General features: G+C 34.8%; 1 protein-coding gene across 1 annotated transcript in view; it reads right to left on the bottom strand.

The window, feature by feature from the left end:
• The window catches only part of LOC150107188 (lateral signaling target protein 2 homolog), a 311,745-nt gene that overhangs the window by 223,966 nt on the left and 65,550 nt on the right, over window positions 1-22,229 (bottom strand). The gene's annotated exons all lie outside the window — the stretch shown is intronic.

The following is a 22,229-nucleotide window of genomic DNA, read 5'->3' as shown; positions in this document are numbered from 1 at the left end:
CTGCAATTTTCAGTTCAAAAGCTATTTACAGTATTTATTAAAACAATAAAAATATAAAAATTAATAAAATTATGCACAAAGTGCAAGAAATCAACAAAACACCGTTCAACACAATACACTTACTTGAGAGTTGACTGTAATTCAGTGTTATAAAATAAAAGTTAAGTTGCAAGTAATGCATTTTCTAATATTTTTTAACACTGGAATTAACACTATGTCAATCTGTAAAATGATCATTAAATTCTATAAAGAGTGCTAAAGGGATTACTCAAAGTATCTAATTTTAGTAAGTTAGGTTTACATTTGCAAACAAATGCCTTGAATGCTAACTGTAAATAACAACCTGACAGCCTCCTGAAAAATAATGCTCTGTTAAAAGTATTAAATAAAAGTTAGATTTGCTGTACATTCTCTTGTTTGTTTGTTTTTTTATTTGTTTTATTAAAACAGTAACAACATCAAAAATAATAAATATGGTTTAATAATACAGTGTATTGTTCTTTTAGGAACCTGCAGGAGAACTTCAAGAAATGATCACTGAATTGAATCCAGGAAATAAAAAGAAAGGATTAAATATAAACATGGACAAAACAAAAATAATGTATAATAAATACATTACCAAAAAAAGCCATACATCACCAGGAAATTGATATAGTAACCTATGTTTATCTAAGACAAAAGAACACAGTACAGGGTGACTGTAAAGAAGAAATGATATGTAGACTTCAACTTGATTGGACAGTCTTTGGAAAACACTGTCATGAAGTACTCAAAAGAAACATCCCAACCTGTCTTTAAAAGAAAAGTATTCTACAGCTGTATACTTCCATTTGTCCAGTCATGACATATGGAAGTGAAATGTGGACTTTGACTAAAAAAATGACCAATAAATTGAGGAGTACCTAAATGAAAATGGAAAGATAGTTACTTGGTATTATTATTAGAAAGTGTGATAGTTGGATCAGAGCTCAGGTGAGGGACATTATAACACCATTAAAAGGTGCAAATAGCAGTGGGTACATCATACTGCAAGAAGTGACACTCAACAATGAACAAAATTGATATTAGAATGGTATCATAGAGATGGAAAGAGAGTTACGAGAAGACCAAAGAGATGGGATTAAAGGGATGCAGAAACTCAGTAGCATAAAAAGGCTAAAGATAGGAGAATGTAGGACTTTGGAAGAGCCCTTTGTCCAAAAGTGGATGATGATGATAAAAGAAAATAATATATGATTAAAAATAAATATGGTATTTCCTGAGATAGCTAACCATGAATGTCACTTTTATTTATGCTTTTGTGAAACATCAATCAGCACCAACTGCTTATTAATGGAGGAGGTAGAACAGTTTCTTATACATAAAACACCGCACAACACAAAAGAGCAAAACACATTTTTTTTTTTTTTTGTGGTAGCTAATAAAAAGAAAGATACGAAAAAATGAAATTTTAAGGAATTGCATGAATAGTAAATTTTGCATCTTGGATATGCAAAACTGTCAGTACTGAAACCCAATGGATGTTTTCAAAATATCTGTTCACAGAATGAAATAAGGAAAAGCACTTAATTGGATTTCCATATGCTTGTTGTACTGGGCAGTTTGTCTAATAAATTGTTTTGAGGAAGAAAAAACAAAGGAATGAAGAACAACAAGTAAGTCATCCTGAAAGTGTCCTCACACCTCTGAGATTCACTCAGGTCTATCTTCGATAAAGTGGCATTTATTTAATTATTGATTTATTTTTTTATAATTTTACACATTTTACCATATCATTAATGCCTTAGTTGAAAGGAATTTTATAATGAAGTACTGTTTACACATATAGAAATAAAGCATCATCATTTGTTGTGTTCTCTATCAGAAAAAAAAAAAAACTTTTGATGAAATTGAAGGTTTTTTTTGGAATTGCTTTGATAACTTAGAAGATAGTTTCTCAGATGCTGATGAGGTAAAAGAAAATTAGGAATCCACAATCTTGAATCAGCAAAGTTTTATTATTTAAATAGAAATATTCAAAATGTTCTTAATGTAGTTAAGTACCGTAAGACTTCAACTGTATGCAAATCTTTTGCAACAAAAATATAAAAAATGAAATGACATGGTTTCACCTTTTTTTAAAGTCATTTATGTTTACTGAAGAGGTTCCTACATATATTGGTAGTGCGATTTAATCAAATACCTTATCATTTGAATAATTCACCTATGCTGATTGACTGCTAAAGCATCCTTTCCTTTATTGTTATACTGTGATCAGCATTCATTTTACACAAATTATGGAATCTACAACCATGTTATAAAAAATTATTTATTTCCCGAGATTTCACCTTCATATTAAGGTCATCATCTGGAGTATACAATATATATATATACACAGACAAGCTAAATTACATTTCACATAGTATGCTTCAGAGGCAATGATTTGATCAACAGGCCAGTAGAATTTTATTCTACTGGCCTGACCTCTAGTGAAAATAAAATAAAATCACAATAAATAAATGAAATAAAATAAATTAACTACATCAAAGCTATATTCTATTTAAGACAACATCAGAGAAACATTCTTTCATATAGATAGTTTTGTTACAGTGAAAATGATGTTCTAATTTAACACGACAATTGTTATATTAGATTTAGGATCCTGCATTACCTATCGTTGTATTTAAAATTAACTCTTAGAGAGAAAGGTTAAGTGGGTAGAATATGTGCCTTCCATATGCTTAAGATTTTTAGACCATCATTAGTGTTAAGATTAGGGTGATTGATAAGAATCTCAGAGGCCTCCTTAAATTTACATTCATACCATGTTTGGGTGTCATGTAAACAACAGGTGCTCTTTCAGTCAATTCTATGTAAAGTGTTCAGGGCATGATCAGATATACCAGCTTGACCATAGTTATTATATTTAATGTGTTGTTTATGTTCCTTTTTTTTGATAGAAATTGTTCATCCTGTTTCTCCTACATTGGGCAAATTACAGGTGCAATGAATACAGTATATTCCAGGGTAAGCCAATGGATCCTTGAATGAGTTGAGCAAGTTCTTTAATTTTGCAGGAGATTTAAAGGTAGCTTTAAGGTTGTATTTTTGTAGTATTCTGTTTATTTTGTCTGATATCCCTTTAATGTAGGGAATGATTACAGTTTTATTGTAGTCTTGTTTTATTTTTGTTTTTAAATGAGGTCTTGTACAGGATTCTGCTGATAGTAATTTGGCTGTAACCATTTTTTTAGGAAGGTATTGCTGATAACTTTTAAATCATCTTTAAGTGTTTGTTCATTGGATAAAATCTTCAGCCCTGTTTTTAAAGTGTATTAATGACCCCTAGTTTTTGTGTTGGTGGTAGTAGGAGTTTCTGTGTGTATATTGGCCGGTATGTGTCGGTTTCCGGTAAACAGTGAAGGAAAGACTGCCATAAGTAAGACGTGTGACAAGTGTATCTAGAAATGAAAGTGTGCTCTGCTTTTCAATCTCGATTGTGAATTATATGTGTTTGTGTTGTTTGTTTAGGTGGCTGAGGAAAGTATCTAGTGTCTGGCGGCCATGGGGCCAGATAGCGAAAACATCGTCAATGTATCTAAGCCAAACTTTGAGTTTTAAAGGAGAGGAATCGAGAGCACGTTGCTCAAAATGTTCCATGTAAAAGTTAGCAATGCGGGGGGGTGAGCCCACAGTTGTGCTTTCTTTTTGAAGGTAGAAAGTGTTTTGCCACACAAAATAGCCAGAACATAGTAGATGTGCAAAGAGCGCTGTGATATCGGGAGGGAATTTGTCCTGTAATAGAATTGTGTCTTTGATTGTGAAGAGGGCAGAGACGTCAAAACTGACTAATAAATCATCTTTTCCAGCGTGATGTCTTTGATTTTGTTTACAAAGTGTTGCATGTTTTTAAATAGGAGGGGAAATGACCTATCAACTCCTTGACGCTAGTTTCTCGGCCAGGTGATAATTGGGGCTGTCTATACCTTCGACTATCAGCCGGAGTGGCGTGTTTTGTTTGTGAATTTTCGGTAGACTCTTGTAAATTCTCGGGGAACAAGCATAGTGCAGAATCAATTTTTTAACAGCATCTTCACGCCATGTGGTGACGGATTTAAGTAGCTTCTCCATTTTCTTTTTTATTCGATTGGAAGGGTCATAGTTAACTAGTTGATATGTGCTGTTGTCTGAGACTATTAGATTCATTTTTTTCCAAATAAATGGTTCAATTTAGAATAACTGTGGCACTGCCTTTATTGGCTCTAGTAATTACAACGTCCGGATTTAATTTTAGTGATTTTACTGCTATCAATTCCGATTTTGTTAGGTTGCTGGTTATGGTTTTAGTATAATTAAAATTTATAAAGTCAGAAGTTTCCAAACATACTTTATCTGCTATGGTAATAGGGATAAATCTTAAGCTTCTTTCTATATGGTAAATGAAATCAAGTTTTTTAATAGTTCTGGGTGGCATGGCAAAGTTTAAACCTTTGCTGAGTACTGCGAGCTCATCATTGTTTAGGACGTGGTTCAATTGGTTGACTATGTGACTGTTCGCCGAAGGCAGTTGGTGGCGCCTGTTGACCCATGCTTCTGGATGGTTGTTATCACTTGCTCGTGATGGGCTGTTATTGTTCACTGCGGAGGAATTCAAATATGTCCGTTGGTTTTCCGAATATTGTCGACCTTTAAGTCAAAGAAATTTGGATATGAGTTTTGCCTTCTTTGTTTCCCAGATATGCTGAGTTGTCCAGAATTCTCTCAAGGATATCCAAAATATCTGGGGTCAAACAACTTGAAAGTTCAGATTTTAAATTCATGACCTGGTTTTGAGCATGAGCCAAGTGCTTTCTTGTAGCCTGGATCTGTTCTGATTAACACTTTCTCCATGTGGTGGTATATTTGTAGTGCTTTCATCGAGATAAATTTTCTTTTCATTCTGATATAGTTTGGAATGATATTGGTATCTCTACATAGTTTTAAAAATGCCAGAGCTGGTTAATCAAAACAGAAACCTGAATCTTCAACTTACCATAGTGATTGCATCACTTGTGTGTCGAATCTCCATGAATTATCAGAATCCTTTCCTTTAGTGTTACACGGTGATCAGCATTCATTTTACACAATTTATGGACTCTACAACATTGTGACAAAAAATTATTTTAATTTCTCAACGTTTCAACCTTCATATTAAGGTCATCATCTGGAGTACACACACATACATACATATATATATATTCACACAGATACACAGAGGCAAGTTAAATTACATTTCACATATTAGGCTAAAGGGAATGATTTGATCAACGGTTATTCTACCTGCCTAAACTCTAGTGAAAATAAAATAAAATTACAATAAATAAATTAAATAAACTACATCAAAGCTATATTCTATTTAAGACAACATGAAGAAAAACATTCTTTCATATGGTCTAAAAATCCCAAACATATGAAAGGTACATATTCTACCCACTTAACCTTTCTCCCTAAGAGTTAATTTTAAATAGAACCATAAGTAATCCAGGATCCTAAATCCAATATACCAATTGTCATGTTAAATTAGGACATCATTTTCACTGTAACAAAACTATCTACATGAAAGAATGTTTCTCTGCAATTTTTCTCTGTTTTTCTACAATGTTCCATTGTAGAAGAAAAAATCAACTGATTCTTTCTTGCTTGCTAGACACTTGTCCATGTACACTATGACTGGTATTAAATAAAAATAAATAAATGAAATATATATTATTATTATTTATATGGATACTCCATGGAGTCAAAAGACTCATCGCAGGAGACCCATTCCATTAGCACAATACCTATCATACATCTCCTTAAACCTATTCACTGTTGCGGTGCTCACAACCCTCTGGAAATCCATTCCACTCATTCACCACTCTCCAAGTAAAGGATCTAGTCCACACACCCTTACTAACCACACTCTTAGACAACTTCCAAGTATGACTCCTCGTTTTCTCCCTACTCTCCATGTAATGAAAAATTTTTTCTGTGTCAATCTTACAGAATCCCATTGTTTCTACCATAGCCCCTCTCAACCACCTATCAGCTATAACTCTGCAAACCACACAACCTCAATCTATCCTCATAGGGAACATTCCACAAACCTGTTACCAGCTTGATTACTCGTCTCTGAATCCTTTCCACCACTTCCCAATCCTCAAGAAACAGGCAACCAAATCTGTACAACATAGCCAACATCTACCTTTACTTGTCAATATGTTCTTCAGCATCCAAGTAATTCTCTGAGTTATTGTGCCAACTCTTGTAATATGACCTCTGAATTTCAAATCGCTATCCGCTCCTTCATCCCCAGATCCTTAATCTCGTCAATTTTCTGTAAACTAGTGCCATCAACATGACATGAAGTGTGTAATATTTTCAACCCAAATTGCATTACCTTACATTTTATAACACTGAACTGACAACCACTGTCCTTTACTCATACTGCCAATTTATTTGAATCCTCCCGTAAGATATCTACATCACCTATATCAACTATTGCCCTACTTGGTTTTGTATCATCGGCAAACAACTCAATAGCACACATTCAAATCTTCTGTTATATCGTTAATGTACAAATTAAAGAGTAGTGGTCTTGGTACTGAGCCCTGGGACACTCCACCAGTAATGAGGCAGAGTGCCTGGGGCACTCCGCCTCAATTCTACTCCATCATACACCACCCTCTGATGTCTATCAGACACCCCATTATCCATTCCCATTTGCTGCAACTTATGTAATAGTTTTCCATGCAGTATTCTGTCAAATGCCCTCATTACAGAGGCGTAGCTAGAGGGGACAGAGGGGACGGTCTGCCCCGGGCGGCACTTTCAACATTTTTGAACTTTTGCAATTAATTCTAAAATACAATCTCGAGAACTCAGTTCCAACTATCATGATACTACAGCGAATTTTCTTCACAATTGTTATAAGTTTGCTAGTTGCGAGAGGAGTTTCTCTAAATAACATTGATTAAGAATGACCTACATTACTATGAAATAGACTTCGACGATTTTGCTAACAGAAAAGCAAGAAAAATAACATATTAGAATGTTCAAATTAAAGTTTTACTTCAAAAATAAACATAGTGTTTTAATTTATTTCCCTATATGTCGTTTTGACTTTTTGTAGTATTTTTGGTGTGTATTGAGAGGGGTGTCAAACTCAGGGACTGCCCCAGGCAGCAAAAGCTCTAGCTACACCACTGCCTTATTATAAAATGTAAATAAATTACTGAGGCAGGACCTATCTTTTACAAAGTCACACTGCCCCTATAGAGTATCATATTACTATCCACCCATTCCTGAATTTTACTTTTAACCAACTTTTCCAACACTTTAACCACCACTCCAGAGATGCTAATTGGTCTGTAATTTGCTACTCCTGTCTTGGAGCCACCTTTATGTAATGGAACTATCTCACCCTCTTTCAGCTCCCTTGGAATCTTACCAGAGCTCAGACTTAGATTAAACAACATCATCAGAGGCACTACCAGCTTTGTTGATTCTGTTGTCTATTTCCATGTTTAATTTACATCTTCACTAAAAATCGTGACTAAGTAGCTGAAATGTTTTACTTTTTTATAGGTTCTCGATTCACAATGCAGTTGATATTTTCAATGTTTCTGCCTATTTTCATTGACTTTGTCTTTTTAATGCTGACCTTCATACCATATCTATTACAACAGTTATTCAATTTAGTCAGGGAATCTTGCAGACTTGTAGCGGATTTATTTAGAAGTATAATGTCATCTGCATAAAGCAAAGAGCTGAGATTGACATCTCCAATTTTCATATCAGGTTTAATACTACTTTCCTTCATAATGTGATCCATATAGATAATGAATAACAGAGGAGATAATGTACATCCTTGTCTGACACCAGATTTAACATTAAACTATCTTCCTGTACTTCCTTCAATTCTAACTGCTGACTTACAACTCAAATAAAGACTAAGTATTGCTTGATTTAATGCCCCATTGACACCACACTACTGTATCATTTTGATTAGCTTTTCTCTTGGCACCTTGTGATATGCCTTTTCCAGATCTACAAAACTCAAATACAGATCTTTGTTATATTCCCATGATTTTTCAACTATCTGTTGTAAATTGAAAATCTGATCCTGACAGCCTCTATTTGGCCTGAATCCAGCTTGTTCTTCAACAAGCTTCTCTTCCACAATCCTTCTCAGCAGTTTCTCAAGTATACTTGCACATATCTTACCAGGAACACTCAGTAATGAAATACCTCTGCAATTCTCACATTCAGTTTTATTTCTGTTTTTAGATTATGGGTACTATGAGAGCTCTACTCCAGTCATCTTGAATTTGTTTCTCTGTCCAGGCCTTTTAAACTATGCAGTGCAGCCACTGTAAGACTTTTATACCTCCATACTTGAGCATTTCTGGTCAAATATCATCTACTCCTGCTGCCTTTCCACATTTCAGGCTTTTGGTGGCTTTTTTACTTCAAGCATGGATACGTATTCCTGACTGTATGCCAGGTTAGTGTTTTTTTACCACTGTGCTGTTATCACTGCTTGTTTTATTTAGCAATTTTTTGAAGTAATTACTCCATACTTCAAGGATATCTTTTCTCCTGTTTTCATGTCACTTTTATCATCTCTAATTCCTTTTACAGCACTCTTATCTCCATTTCTAAGCTACTTCAACAACCTCCAAAATAAATGATATCGCATCATTTAAGTATTGTTTAAATGCTTCCCATACACTGTCGATATTCTTCCCATCCAGCAACCAATCTCCTTCCAGTGAACTCAGTATACTCCTCAGTTGGTTATAATTTTCTGCTTTGTTTGTAGTTCAGCATGGAACATTCATAAACTTAGTATCTTCCCAAGTGAGTACTGCATGAGCACTGTCACTATCCGGAGGAAGAATAGTTACGTCTTCAACTGAAATGTCCTCTAACACTATAATCAAATTTAACACCCTTTGACTTTGAGTTCCTTCTGTCACATGGTGCTTGAGGAATTCGTTCTGCAACAGCTCAATAAATGCATTTTCATTCTTCTAATGAGATTCTACTGTTACCCAATCAATATTTGGATAATTCAAGTCTCTCATTATGATTACTCTTTTCTTGCTCATCTTTCCTATTTGGTGATGCATTTCTTCATCACTAGCAACCGATCCACCAGGTCTGTAACAACACCCCACTATGCAATTGATCTCATTAGATTCCACCTGACATCAGATGGTTTCAACTCACTGCCACATGAAATATTGTTAGTAGTAGTACTACAATCGTAGGTCTCAACTCAAACTGGATTCAAGTCATCCGATATCATTAGCAGGCCCTCTCCTCTCCATCATTCCTAAAAATATTGCACCCTTTACGCTCGATACCTGTTAGTATGTCTGATTCTGATATCCTTTCGGGGTGCAAAATACCTAAAGTGGAGGGGGGGGAGGCTTTGTTAAAATCAAAGGAAAAACTTCTTCATTGAAACAAAAGCATTTGATGAAACTATTTATTGACACAATACGAATATAAAAACAAAAACATAAAATACACTCTGAAAATAAAATGTATAAAATCAAGTATACTGAATAAACTAGTTATGCTTACGAAAACGTATCAATATTGCAAAATATACCGAGCAACTAATTAAAACTAAACATAACAATGAATCTAAAATGAATGGCTTTCTTAGGCCTATGTTAAGGATCAAAGCTTTTCATATGATGGCGATACACTGGAAATTGACACTCTTAGTTCTCTTTCTATATTTAACTGAGAACTATATTTCGTTTTTAAGGCAGCCACTGCAGAAAACCCAATTTCACAAGGATAACATGTTGGAATTGAAAGTGCATGAAAAGCTCTTGACTTTAGTGCAGAAAATTCATCATCAACACTGGCCCAAAATTCAAACAGAGATTTAGATGCAAATTGTCTTGTGATTTCGCTGCTTGACATGAAGTCTATAAATTGTTCCTCTTCTTCAATTAAGAAGCCTTCAGGGGTAATTTGAAATGGGTTTCTAACTGACTCGTACATTGCCATTATGTTGTCGTCAGTTATAAAATAATTTCTAAAATTCTTCGTCAACACAAATGATTTTCAATAGTTGCAAATCAAATAAAACTTTGGTGTGTTGCTCTTCTGCCTTGTAAGTTTGATAAATTCATCCACATTTGCAAACATTTCTAATTTTTATTGCTGTACTTTTATGTTCCATAACTAGTTTTTAACAAAAGGTATTAACTTTGTCACTCATCTCTAAGATATGTGTATTTTTACCTTGGAGTTACAGATTTAATGCATTTAGTTTCTCGAATATGTGTAGCTCAATTTCATCACAAATAAGCGGTCTCTATAAACTTCTTTGCTTCTTCGTGATTTTCGTCTTCCAAGAAGATTGCTATTTCGTCTCTTAATTCGTAAACACGATGTAAACATTTTCCCTGTGATAACTGTCTTGTCTTGCAGTAAATTAGTAATGCTGAATGTTCTGCTCCAGCAATGTCTTTGCAAAGTTCAGAAAACAGCCTTCATTTTAAGGGTCCCATTTTTATATAATTCACCATGGTTATAACTGGTTCTAAACATTGTGTTAACAATGTTTAGACCAGGACTCATTTCCTTTGCAGCAAGAGCTGCTTTGTGAATCATGCAATGTGTCCAAATACATTGTGGGGATTTTTCCCTCACAAGGGTTTTAAACCTTCCAGACATAACTTGAGCAGCATAGTGCAAATTCCAACACAATTTTTGCACTGTATGTTTATATGCCTTGCATATAAAATTGTCCAATATTTGAACAATTCAGATGCTGTGGCTCTTCTTTCTATTGGTTTACAAAACAATAACTCTTCAAGATTATCTGCTGATAATCCAACACAAAATTGAACATAAGCAATTAAATGGCAATCCTTGTTGCTATCTGTTGTCTCTTCAAGCTGATTTGAGAATAATTGGTCACAAAGCTTTGACAAAAGATGTTGCTGCATATCTTCACAAACATCACCAATTCGGCGAACAACAGTATCATTTGATAGATATATGCACTGTATTTGTTTAGTAAAACTTTCTCCAAGCAGTTTCCACAATATCAATCGCAGCTGGCAAAATTAGGTCTTCTCCAATAGTGTGGGGCTTTTTGCACCTAGCTATTTTATATGCAACTTTGTAAGATGCTAGTAAAGTTTTTTCATTTATAGACAAAGCTTTTTTAATGCTAGATTTTTGCTTTTCAAAACATTTCAGTTTGGCAGCAAAGACCTCTTGAGGTTTGTTAACATACTCCTTATGAAGTGTTTCCAAATGTCTTAAGTTTATTCAGTTTCATGCTATCAGCCACCAAAATTTTTGAACAAATAACACACATTCATCATTTACTTCAGTCTTTGTAAAACCAAAATCTAAATATTCTGCTGCATACTTTCTTGATTTTACTTCAGGAGTGACATTCTGTGAACCTGAATTTGTTGATGCTCCATAGTTGCCAGATGCTCACTTATGTCCAATTAAAAATTTATCCATTTTTTTACACTAGAAAAGATTGTTTTTATACCATGTATCACAGTCGTTGTGAACAGGAGTAAAATAACGTCGACCATCGACTTCTCACAGTTGCAGTGTTACTGCCTTCTTGCCATTTCAAGCCTTATTTATACTTGAAGAAACATTTCTAGAACATTTGAGACTTCCCATGATGAAATCACGAATGTTTCCGAAAGGCCGATACGATTCAACGGTCTGTGCAGTGATGCCAGATCTATACACTTTTCAACAGATTTGATGACGTATTTAAATCTATATGAATATTTAGAAATTTTAATTAATTCTCAACAGAGTCAGAAGCTCTGCAATTCGGGAAACCCTCAATACTCAACCACTGCTTCTCCATGTTGAGAGATCACAGTTACGTTGGTACGGGCACCTGGTCAGAATGCCACAAGAGAAGCTCCCTCAGCAGGCCCTCTTTGCCAGGCCAGAGGGTGGGAGGCCACGTGGAAAGCCAAGGACTCGCTGGATAGATTATATCCAAAACCTTCGGTGGACATGTTTGGGAATCCCACCAGAACACCTGAGCTTGGTGGCAGAGGATCGTGACCATTGGCAGTTCCTCTTGCAGCTGTTGTCCCCACAACCCAATTAGGAATGTATCTATAATTCCTAATTTTTTTTTTTTTTTTTTTGCTAACTTTCATGGGTTTTGCCAGTGTCTCAACACACAAGAATTGCAAAGGGGGAAGGTTGGGGAGGGGGCCACAAAAACTAATATTAAAAAATGGGGCACACACATGAAAGATGGTTGAGGAACACTGCACTAATGCCTACAATCTGAGGTCCCATATAGACTAGGCAACAAACTCTATCCCTTTGTTTCTGATATTCCTAGCATTTGTGTACAGACATAATAATCTATCTGCGTGTTCTTTTGTATACTCTTGTCTGCAGTCTGCATGACACAGTTGGACAACTTGCAGATCTCTATTCTTCTCTAATGTCTTACAGATGTAGACATCTTTGCACACCTTTGACATACATATATAATTAAAAATATATTATTCCACATATTAATAGTAGCAGCAGTTGAAAGGAAACAATTTCCAAAATCTTGAAATATGTAAACAAATGAAATGGCTAATCAGTGATATTGCTAGACTTTGCAAAAGCATTTGACAAGATTCTAGATAGAAATCTACTGCATAAATTGGAGCAAATGGGGATAGATATGAATCTGATGATTTGCTAGAAGGTGGCTGACAGATATCAAAAAGTGTTTTATGGAGGAGTGGAGTCGAGGAGAAGGCAAGTGACCACATGATGTCACATTCAGAACCTCTGTTAAGCCAATCAAATATCTTTTAATTTATAAGAATAATGACATGACTCTTGGAAACATTTGAGAGAGAGAGTGCATGTGTGAGTGTATTAAATATCTCCCTGAAGTTGTCAGCCAAAACATAAGCAAAACACGTAAACAAAATTATTCGGTTTAAATTAATAAAGTGCTACAAGTTTAACCTGCTTAATTAATCGTAGGACATGGAGTTTTCACAAGATCACAGTATGATGAAAATGGATGTAACTCCATACATTCTTTGTTCAATGGGATTCTCTAGAACAAAACAAAGTATCACCTCCATCAAATTTGACAGAGCTTAAGAAATACTGTGAGGCATTTTGAAATCAATAGTGACTTAAAGTATGAAGTGGAACTGCACTAATTATCATTATTGTATGAGCATTTCCATAGAGTGCAAAGACTCATCATGAGAGAGAGAGACCAAAACTATCCACACAATATCACATCACCTTGAACTTATCAACGGACAAAGCACTCACAACTAACTCTGGCACACCAATACTATAACAATCCCAAATTAGCCATAGTGGGCTGATCGTGGGAGTTTCTGGCCAAAAAATCGATTACCAGATTAGATTATTCTGCTTATTCATTCAACTTAGCTCTCTGTGACTTATGGCTGATTCCAAAATGAAAGATGCACTAAAAGGACGAAGAATTTTCTGATATCCAGCATAATGTGATAAAGGAACTCAAGAGTATTCCAGAAAAAGAATTCCAGGCCTGTTTCCAAAAATGGGAACCAGTGTATAAATGAACAAGGGGACCACTTGTTCATTTAGGTGACAGTAGCCACTAATGTATGGTTCCAAACATAGGTTTTTTTTACAGGTGCATTCTGGGAATTAAATTATCACACTTTATACAACTATCTTCTTATTAAATAAATAATGTACACTGCACTTTGCCTTTCTTGACTGATAATGGGGAAAAAATCTTGTTTAATGTTATGTCTGTCGTATAGTGTTAATTATCCTGCAGTTTGATTGTGAGGTTACAGCATTAGTATATGTTGCTGATAGCTACTGCAGCTGTTGAGAGAAGCAGCTTCTACTTAAGTGCTTGTTCCATGGATTACACTTTTGCTTGCATTTTGAAATTATAATTCTCTAATACACAAATTATTCTTTAAACCAAGCTAGTTTTAATGAAAAAATAATTTCTGAGAATTTTGTCATTTTTTTTAAGCCACTGAGAATAAAACTTTGTTCTGCTGCAGTATTCTACAGTAAAGTATGATATATATATATACAGGGTGTTCGGGATAAATTTGACATATTTATAATTAATTATATTTTTCCGTAAGTTACATGTATTAACACACACTTCTCTTCATTTAAAAGTTTGGACCCTTCTTCATTCATATACAAGATGTCAGAAAGGATGGATAGCTGGAACCCACCTGAATCATGGAAGAGAATAACTTGTATCATGATGATTCGTGCCCGCCATCAAAATAAGGATATTACGACTGCTGCCCAATGCTCCCTGAATACAGTAAAAACAATCAGGCATGAACTAGAGACTTGCAATGGTGACTACGAGGATGTAGCAAGAAGAAAGATCCCTAGCAGACGATCTGATTGCGTTCGTACAGCAGAATTCCTCGCAAATCTGCAGGAACAGGTGTTGAAGAACCCTGGCATTGGAATTCGGGCTTTGTTCGTGGAGTTGCTAACTGTAGTCAAGCCCTGGATAACAAGGGTAGCCAATGGTAGGCCGTATGTATGGCAGCAGGATTCGGCCCCTTGCCACACCTCTGGGAAAAGTCAAAAATGGTTGTCTGAAAATTTCTACGACTTCACCAGTCCAAATGTTTGGCCTCCAAACTCCCCAGACCTTAACCCCATGGATTATTTTGTATGGGGCGCAGTTGAAAAAGACACCAATCGCACTTCCAGTAATACAAAAGCCCAGTTAATGGATAAAATTAAAACAGTTTTTGCGGCCCTTCCCAGGGAGACTGTAGCATCAGCTTGTTCGAGGTTCCGAAGCAGAATTGAAGCTGTGATCGATGCTAATGGTGGTTATTTTGAGTAAATCTTGTTGACAGTATTGTAATTAACTCTGCCTGTAATGTTTTTTTGTCAATTCATTAAATTTAATAGATACAAAGAAGATTTTCTTTTTCCTTACGAAACTGTCAAATTTATTCCGAACACCCTGTATATATATATATATCTGTTCAGTGGGTATACATCATTTTTAACACAGAATTTTAAGTTGTAATCCACATTTGTACTTGTTCATGTTCAAACCTAAGTAGCAATATCAACTATATATTCTCTATTGTTAATAATGGATGGTTTGAGGGTAAACATTTATTTATTGGTTTATTATTAACTCAATTTTGTAGCTGCATCTCAGAGCCAGTGCTACTGAAGTGAAATATACATATTTCTTTACAACATAGCTCTAATTTTAAATACAAACATAAGCCTCAACCATATACAGTATATTTTAATATTTATAGTTTCCCAAAATTTAGTTTAATTAAGTTTATTAATCGTTAATAATTAATTAAGTTTAATTTAGTTTAATTAATTTAGTTTAATTAAGGGTCAAAGCTGTATAACTGAGAGGAGACCTCCACATAGCCTTTAAAGGAAAACGGAGAACCGACCAGGACTTCTGACCTAATGTCCAATCCTCACCTTCTCTTCGTGCACCCTGTTGGGTATCTACTTTGATACTGAATGAACGAGGATGGGCTGGCAATTTGGGATTTAGCCGACAAAATTGTATTCTTATTGGTTAAACTAAAATAAAAAATGATGGTACAACATGACAAAATTTCATGCCGGCAGGGGCATCGCCCGGTTAAACAAGGCCCCCGTGGTTTTCGCCAGGGAACCAGGGCAAACAGCAAAAAGCCAGCTACTGGAAGAAATCTGAAAACAAACCCCAACTAAACATCACCAGAGTTAAAGATCGGTACTATCAACATAAGAAGCCTGAATGGCAAAGAAATGGAGCTAGCTGAGGAATTAGATAAGTACCAGATCGACATAATAGGGGTGACTGAAACAAAAAAGACCAAAACTGGTGAGATCTTTCTGAGCAATAAATACAAAATGTTATATTCAGGCAATGACAATCAAGGAAAAGAAGGAGTAGCCATAGTATTCAACACAAAATACAAGGCTAATCTTCTTGAATGGCAGTCAGTCTCAAGTAGAGTAATGTGGGCAAATATGAGAATGGGGAACTGGACAATGAGACTTATTTGTGCCTATGGTCCCACAGAAGGTTCTACTAAGGTAGAAGTGGAGGAATTTTTTGAGGCTTTAGAAAAAGCAACTGACACAATGAAAAATGAAAAGTTGGTCCTTGTTGGGGATCTAAATAGCAGAGTAGGAAATGATTGTCAGACATACAAAAATATTTTGGGAAAATTTGGAGAAAAGAGCAAAGCTAATAATAATGGCAAATATCTGTTGGATTTCTGCTCAGGATGGACTGGTTATTACTAACATCATGTTCCAACATAAAAATGTGCACAAATTCACATGGAGAGAAGAGGCAAGGAATAAGAAAAGTTTCATTGACTATGTTATTGTTGATAGTGATGTTTTCTCCCTGGTGCAGGACACCAGAGTGTACAGAGGATTTGAAATTGGAAGTGATCACTATTTAGTCTTGAGCAGGATAAAATTGAATTTCATATTGAAAAGAATAACATGTAAGAAAGTTTTAAAGCAAATAAAAGTTGAGCAGCTCTCAGATGTGAATTGTAGACTAAAATACAGAAAGATTATTGAAAAGAAAATGAAAGAGTTTGAGAACAGGAATCAAACCTTGGAGATTCAGTGGCAAACTCTGAAGAAAACATTGATTGATTCTGCCAGAGAGGCATGTGGTGAGGTTGTGTGCATGGATAAAAAAATCAGAACTCCCTGGTGGACACAGGAAGTTAAAGAGGCAGTGAAGGAAAAGAAGAAAGCATATCAAAAGTTCCTGGCAAATAAGTCAGCTTTTACTCTTACAGAGACAAAATGTAAGAAAGCTAAACAGTGTGTAAAACTAGCTAAACAAAAGTCATGGGAGGACTTTGGCAAGAATAAAGAAAATAAATATCAAGAAGGTGGCAAAATATTCTGGAGGTTGTTGAAGAAGCTTAGGAATGGAGAAAAGAATGCTATAAAAGGAGTTAGAGATGATAAAGGTGACATGAAAACAGGAGAAAAAGATATCCTTGAAGTATGGAGTAATTACTTTGAAAAACTGCTAAATGAAACAAGCAGTGATGACAGCACAGTGATAAAAAACACTGACCAGGCATGCAGTCAGGAATACATATCCATTCCTGAAGTAGAAAAAGTCATCAAAGGCTTGAAATGTGGAAAGGCAGCAGGAGTAGATGATATTCGACCAGAAATGCTGAAGTATGGTGGTATAAGAGTCTTACAGTGGCTGCATTGCATAGTTCAGAAAGCTTGGACAGAGAGACGAATTCCCAATGATTGGAGTAGAGCTCTCATAGTACTAATATATAAAAAGGGAAATAAAACTGAATGCGAGAATTACAGAGGTATTTCCCTACTGAGTGTTCCTGGCTAGATCTATGCAAGTATACTTGAGAAACGGTTGAGAAGAATTGTGGAAGAAAAGCTTGGTGAAGAATAAGCTGGATTCAGGCCAAATAGAGGCTGTCAGGATCAGATCTTCACTTTACGACAAATAGTCGAGAAAGCATGGGAATATAACAAAGATCTGTATTTAAGTTTTGTCGATTTGGAAAAGGCATATGACAAGGTGCCAAGAGAGAAGCTATTCAATACACTACACTTATGGTGTCAATGGGGCATTATATCAAGCAATACTTAGTCTTCATTTGAGTTGTAATCAGCAGTTAGAATTGAAGGAAGTACAGGAAGATTGTTTAATGTTAAATCTGGTGTGAGACAATGATGTATATTATCCCCTCTGTTATTCATTATCTATATGGATCATTTATGAAGGAAAGTGGTATTAAACATGATATCAAAATTGGAGATGTTAATGTCAGCTGTTTGCTTTATGCGGATGATGTTATACTTCTAAATAAATCCGCTACAAGTCTGCAAGATTCTCTGACTAAATTGAATAGCTGTTGTAATAGATATGGTATGAAGGTCAGCAATAAAAAGACAAAGACAATGAAAATAGGCAGAATCATTGAAAATGTCAACTGTGTTGTGACTGGAGAACCTGTGGAACAAGTAAAACATTTCAGCTACTTAGGCACGATTTTTACTGAAGATAGTAAATTAAATATAGAAATAGACAACAGAATCAGCAAAGCTGGTACGGTGGGAAGTCAATTGAATAAATTCATATGGAATAAGAGAGAAATTAGTCGGAAAACTAAATTAGCTGTATACAAGACAGTCTTCAAACCAGTTTTAACTTATTGATCTGAGAGCTGGGTCAGAAGTAAAACACTTGACCAAAGACTAGAGACCACAGATACGAGAGTCCTGAGAAAGATTAGAGGTGTGAACAGATGGCATCAATGGCAATATCATATTAAAAATGAGGATATTAGGAAAGAACTTGACATTGTCAGCATCCATGAATGTGTTAGCAGAGCTAATCTCAGGTGGTATAGTCAATTAAATAAATGGGAGAGGAAAGATTAGCAAAACAAGTGTTCTCTGCCAGGTTGGCAGGAAAACGACCTAGAGGAAGACCAAGATATAGGTGGATTGATACGGTACAAAGTGCCTTAGACGATAGAAATATAAGATCTGATAATGTTGGAGTCTTGAAAAGTAACAGACTGATTTGGAGGAAAATTGTAGATAGGAAGTTAGTAATGATGTAATTTTTTCATGTAGTACTGTCATATCCTGTACACCCCTTGAGGGTACATGGCAGGAATTTGATGATGATGATGATGATGAAAATTTAGTTTTATAAAATTTTAAAATTTAAAATTAAGATTTTGCAAAGGCATTTGACAAAATACCACATGGAACTCTGTTATGCAAATTAGAACAAATCGGGATAGATGGTTATGACACTGGTTAAGTGGATAAGAGGGTAGTTGCTGGAAAGATATCAGAAAGTGGTATATGGTGGAACAGTATTGAGGCAAAAATGGGTGACTAGTGGTGTGCCACAAAGTTCAGTACTAGGACCATTGCTTTTAATTTGTACATAAATGATATAGGAAATAACCTGAAAGGTAATATTCAGTTGTTTGCTGATGATGTGAAATTAGGTTGAGTAATAGTTAATCGAGGCAATGTGGAGAGCTTGCAGGGTTTAAACAGGCTATCAGTATGGGCAAAAGTTAATGGGTATCAGTTTAATGTCGAGAAATGTAAAGTTATGCATTTCGGAATAAACAGATTATAAGCCGTTATCATTCATGGCACTGTACTCCAGGAAACAGATGAAGCTAGAGATTTAAGGGTGGTGGTAGACAGAGAGCTAAAGTTTAGAGGAAATATTGCTAAGTTTGCTAAGGTAGCCCATGATTACTTCGCTATTGAAGAACACATTAACAAGTAGAGATAAAGAAGTTATTCCTCTTTATAAGGCCTTGATATGCCCACATTTGGATTATTGTGCTCAAGTCTGGTCCCCTGGGTTTCTTGGGGATGAGGAAGTATTGGAGAGGATGCAGAGGCAAGTGACTACGATGGTGAGTGGCCTGTGGAATGTTCCTTAAGAGGATAGATTGAGAGAGGGCAGATTGTAGAAGTTGGTTGATAGAAGAAAAAAAGGAGATATGATAGAAACATTTAAGTTGATTAAAAGGATTTATAGGATAGATGCAGGGGAAATGTTTCAGCACTTGACTAGAAGGACCAGAACAATGTGTCATCCCTGGAAATTGAATAAAGATGTGGTTAGTAAGGATGTGAGGACTAGATTTTTCGCTTGGAAAGTTGTGAATGAGCAGAGTGGGTTGCAAGTGCTTTGTCTGTTAATGGGTTTAATGAGAGGTATGGTGGATTGTGCAGATAGATTTTGGACTCTGTGGAGGTGCCCATATAATAATAATTACAGTTTATTAATGGCATATTGTAATATAATGTTTGTTTTATCATACATAGGGACATCAATGAATACACAAAATTGTAACAAAATATAAGCAAATACAATATTTATTTACTCACATAAATATTGTATCTACCTGGAAAACTTAATCTCAGAGCCATTATGTCATGTTAATTTTGCCTAAGTCCATTTAGATAAAGGTGCATTTTTGGTCCCTAAAGAATTTTATTTCAGATAATTATGAAACAATTATCATTTGTCCCAAATTTGGAGAAAAATTGTTGATAGAAGATTAATAACACAAAAATGTAAATAATAATAATAATAATGTAATTCATTCTGACTCATTCTATTAATAGTTTGTTTTACATGTACTTAATCGGTCTACTAGACTGAGCAATCTGTTTTTCACAAATTCCTGCAAACAGTGAAGAGGCAGGTTAAATCTGGAAATAGACAACAGAATAAGCAAAGCTGGTATGGTGGGCAGCCAACAGAATAAATATTCATTAGAGTCAGTTCTTTATCAGGATTCTTCTCAAAATATAAAACTTCTTAACTTGCATGGGACTATGCAGTGTTTCCTTGTTTAGCATGTAATGTTCCAATGATCCTCACTGTCTCACAGAGAATGAATATTCTTACCTCAGGCAATTTAAATATAAAAGCACAAATGATAATTTTTTTACTAGAGAAAGTCTTTTACCACTTTATAAACATTGTATCAAAGTAAGGCCTCTTCATTAAAGCCACTTTACAGCATCGGATTTCACTATTTCCATCACTTGTTCTGATAAAATAACACTGGCATCCTTGAGACAGAAGATGAAAATTTCCATTTTTGCATTTCTTCCAACATCGAAATAGAAATACTAAATATCTCCTTTTATTTAGTATTCACTTATTCACAGTCTCACTCTTCCGGTCCAAGGGTTCACCTTGCTAAGATTACCTTTTTGGAATCCTTTATTAATATATTCTGACTGTCAAATTTTCAAAAACTTCCTAAAAACAAAATTTTCTGTTGTGCATTCTCAAACTTCCATTTTCCCTTCTTGTTTCCTTCATTACCCTGGTAATGAACACACTCTTTCAGCTGTGAATCACCGATCAATCTCACTTCGGCGAGCATGCACACTTCTTCCAATAAGTAGCAATCGAGAAGTTAGTAATGGCTGACATGTTATCATTGTTGGTGAAAAGAAAATGTCTTTACAATGAATGACAAATATCACTGCACACTTAAAATGTGAATTACAATAAAAAAAACCATTACAATAACTATAACAGTTGTTATAGTAATTTCAATGGTTTTTTATTGTAATATCTGGTAAGTACAATAAATCTGATTAATCAGTAAATCTTCATATCTAAATGATTATACATGGTTACACTAATAAAAGACTAACATAGGGAAACAAATGTAAAAAAAAAAAAAAAAAAAAGATTCATAATTGTAAATTATGATTATTTTTACAGCATCACTTTGGCACTCATTCAGACAACACAGGAAAGCATCATTTCGGAGACCATTATTATATGAAAACATCCACTATCTGAAGATGCCATTTCTAATAAGTCTTTTCCATAGTCTAAAGAGACCAGATAAAGGTTCCTCATGTCTTGGATGGGAATCAAACCAGTCTTTCCATTCATCTATATTGAATGAGCTATGGAGGCAGATAATGTAGTAATTATAACAAATAAATGAAATCTCCACTACCAGCTTGCAAAATTACAAGAATCATGTAGATATTAAGATGATTATAAAATCAAGTAAAAAATTAATGAAAATTGAAAGACACCTGGAAGATATAAAGATAACATTTAATCAGGAAATCATACAACAAGTTCATCAAAGGAAAGAAACTTGGACCTTAAAACAAGGAAAGTAGAGAAGAAATTGTTGGCTTTTGAAATAAAAAGTTTTAGGAAAATAAACAGAACTCATTTGACAGAACACAAGACTAATGGTTTCAATTACCTAAGAGCATACTTCAAATTTAAATCACACAGCAACAAAAAGTTTAGAGTTCTCACAGATTTTTCTCTTATTCTATATAAATTTATTCCCACCAAAGCAGTTTTGTTATTCTGTTGTCTAATTGTGAAAACAGACAACAGAATAAGAAAAACTGATTTGGTAAGGGGGTCAGATAAATTTATATGTAATAAAGAAAAAATTAGTCAAAACACTAAACTAGCTATATACAAGACATGATTCATACTAGTTTTGACTTATGGATCTGAGAGGTGGCTTAGAAATAAAAGTTGATCAAAGATTCAGGGATATGAGATTTATAAGAAAACTTAGAGGAATGAACAAAACTTCAGTGGCATAATTAGATTAAAAATGAAGATATTAGGAAAGAACTTGGGATTATTAGCATTCGGGAAT

Source organism: Typopeltis vanoorti, chromosome 4 (assembly GCF_054136105.1).
Source record: "Typopeltis vanoorti isolate ZY-2024b chromosome 4, IOZ_Tvanoo_1.0, whole genome shotgun sequence".
Classification (NCBI taxonomy): domain Eukaryota; kingdom Metazoa; phylum Arthropoda; class Arachnida; order Uropygi; family Thelyphonidae; genus Typopeltis; species Typopeltis vanoorti.
Note: the sequence above shows the minus strand (reverse complement) of the source record. Positions and strands in the feature narration are given on the sequence as shown.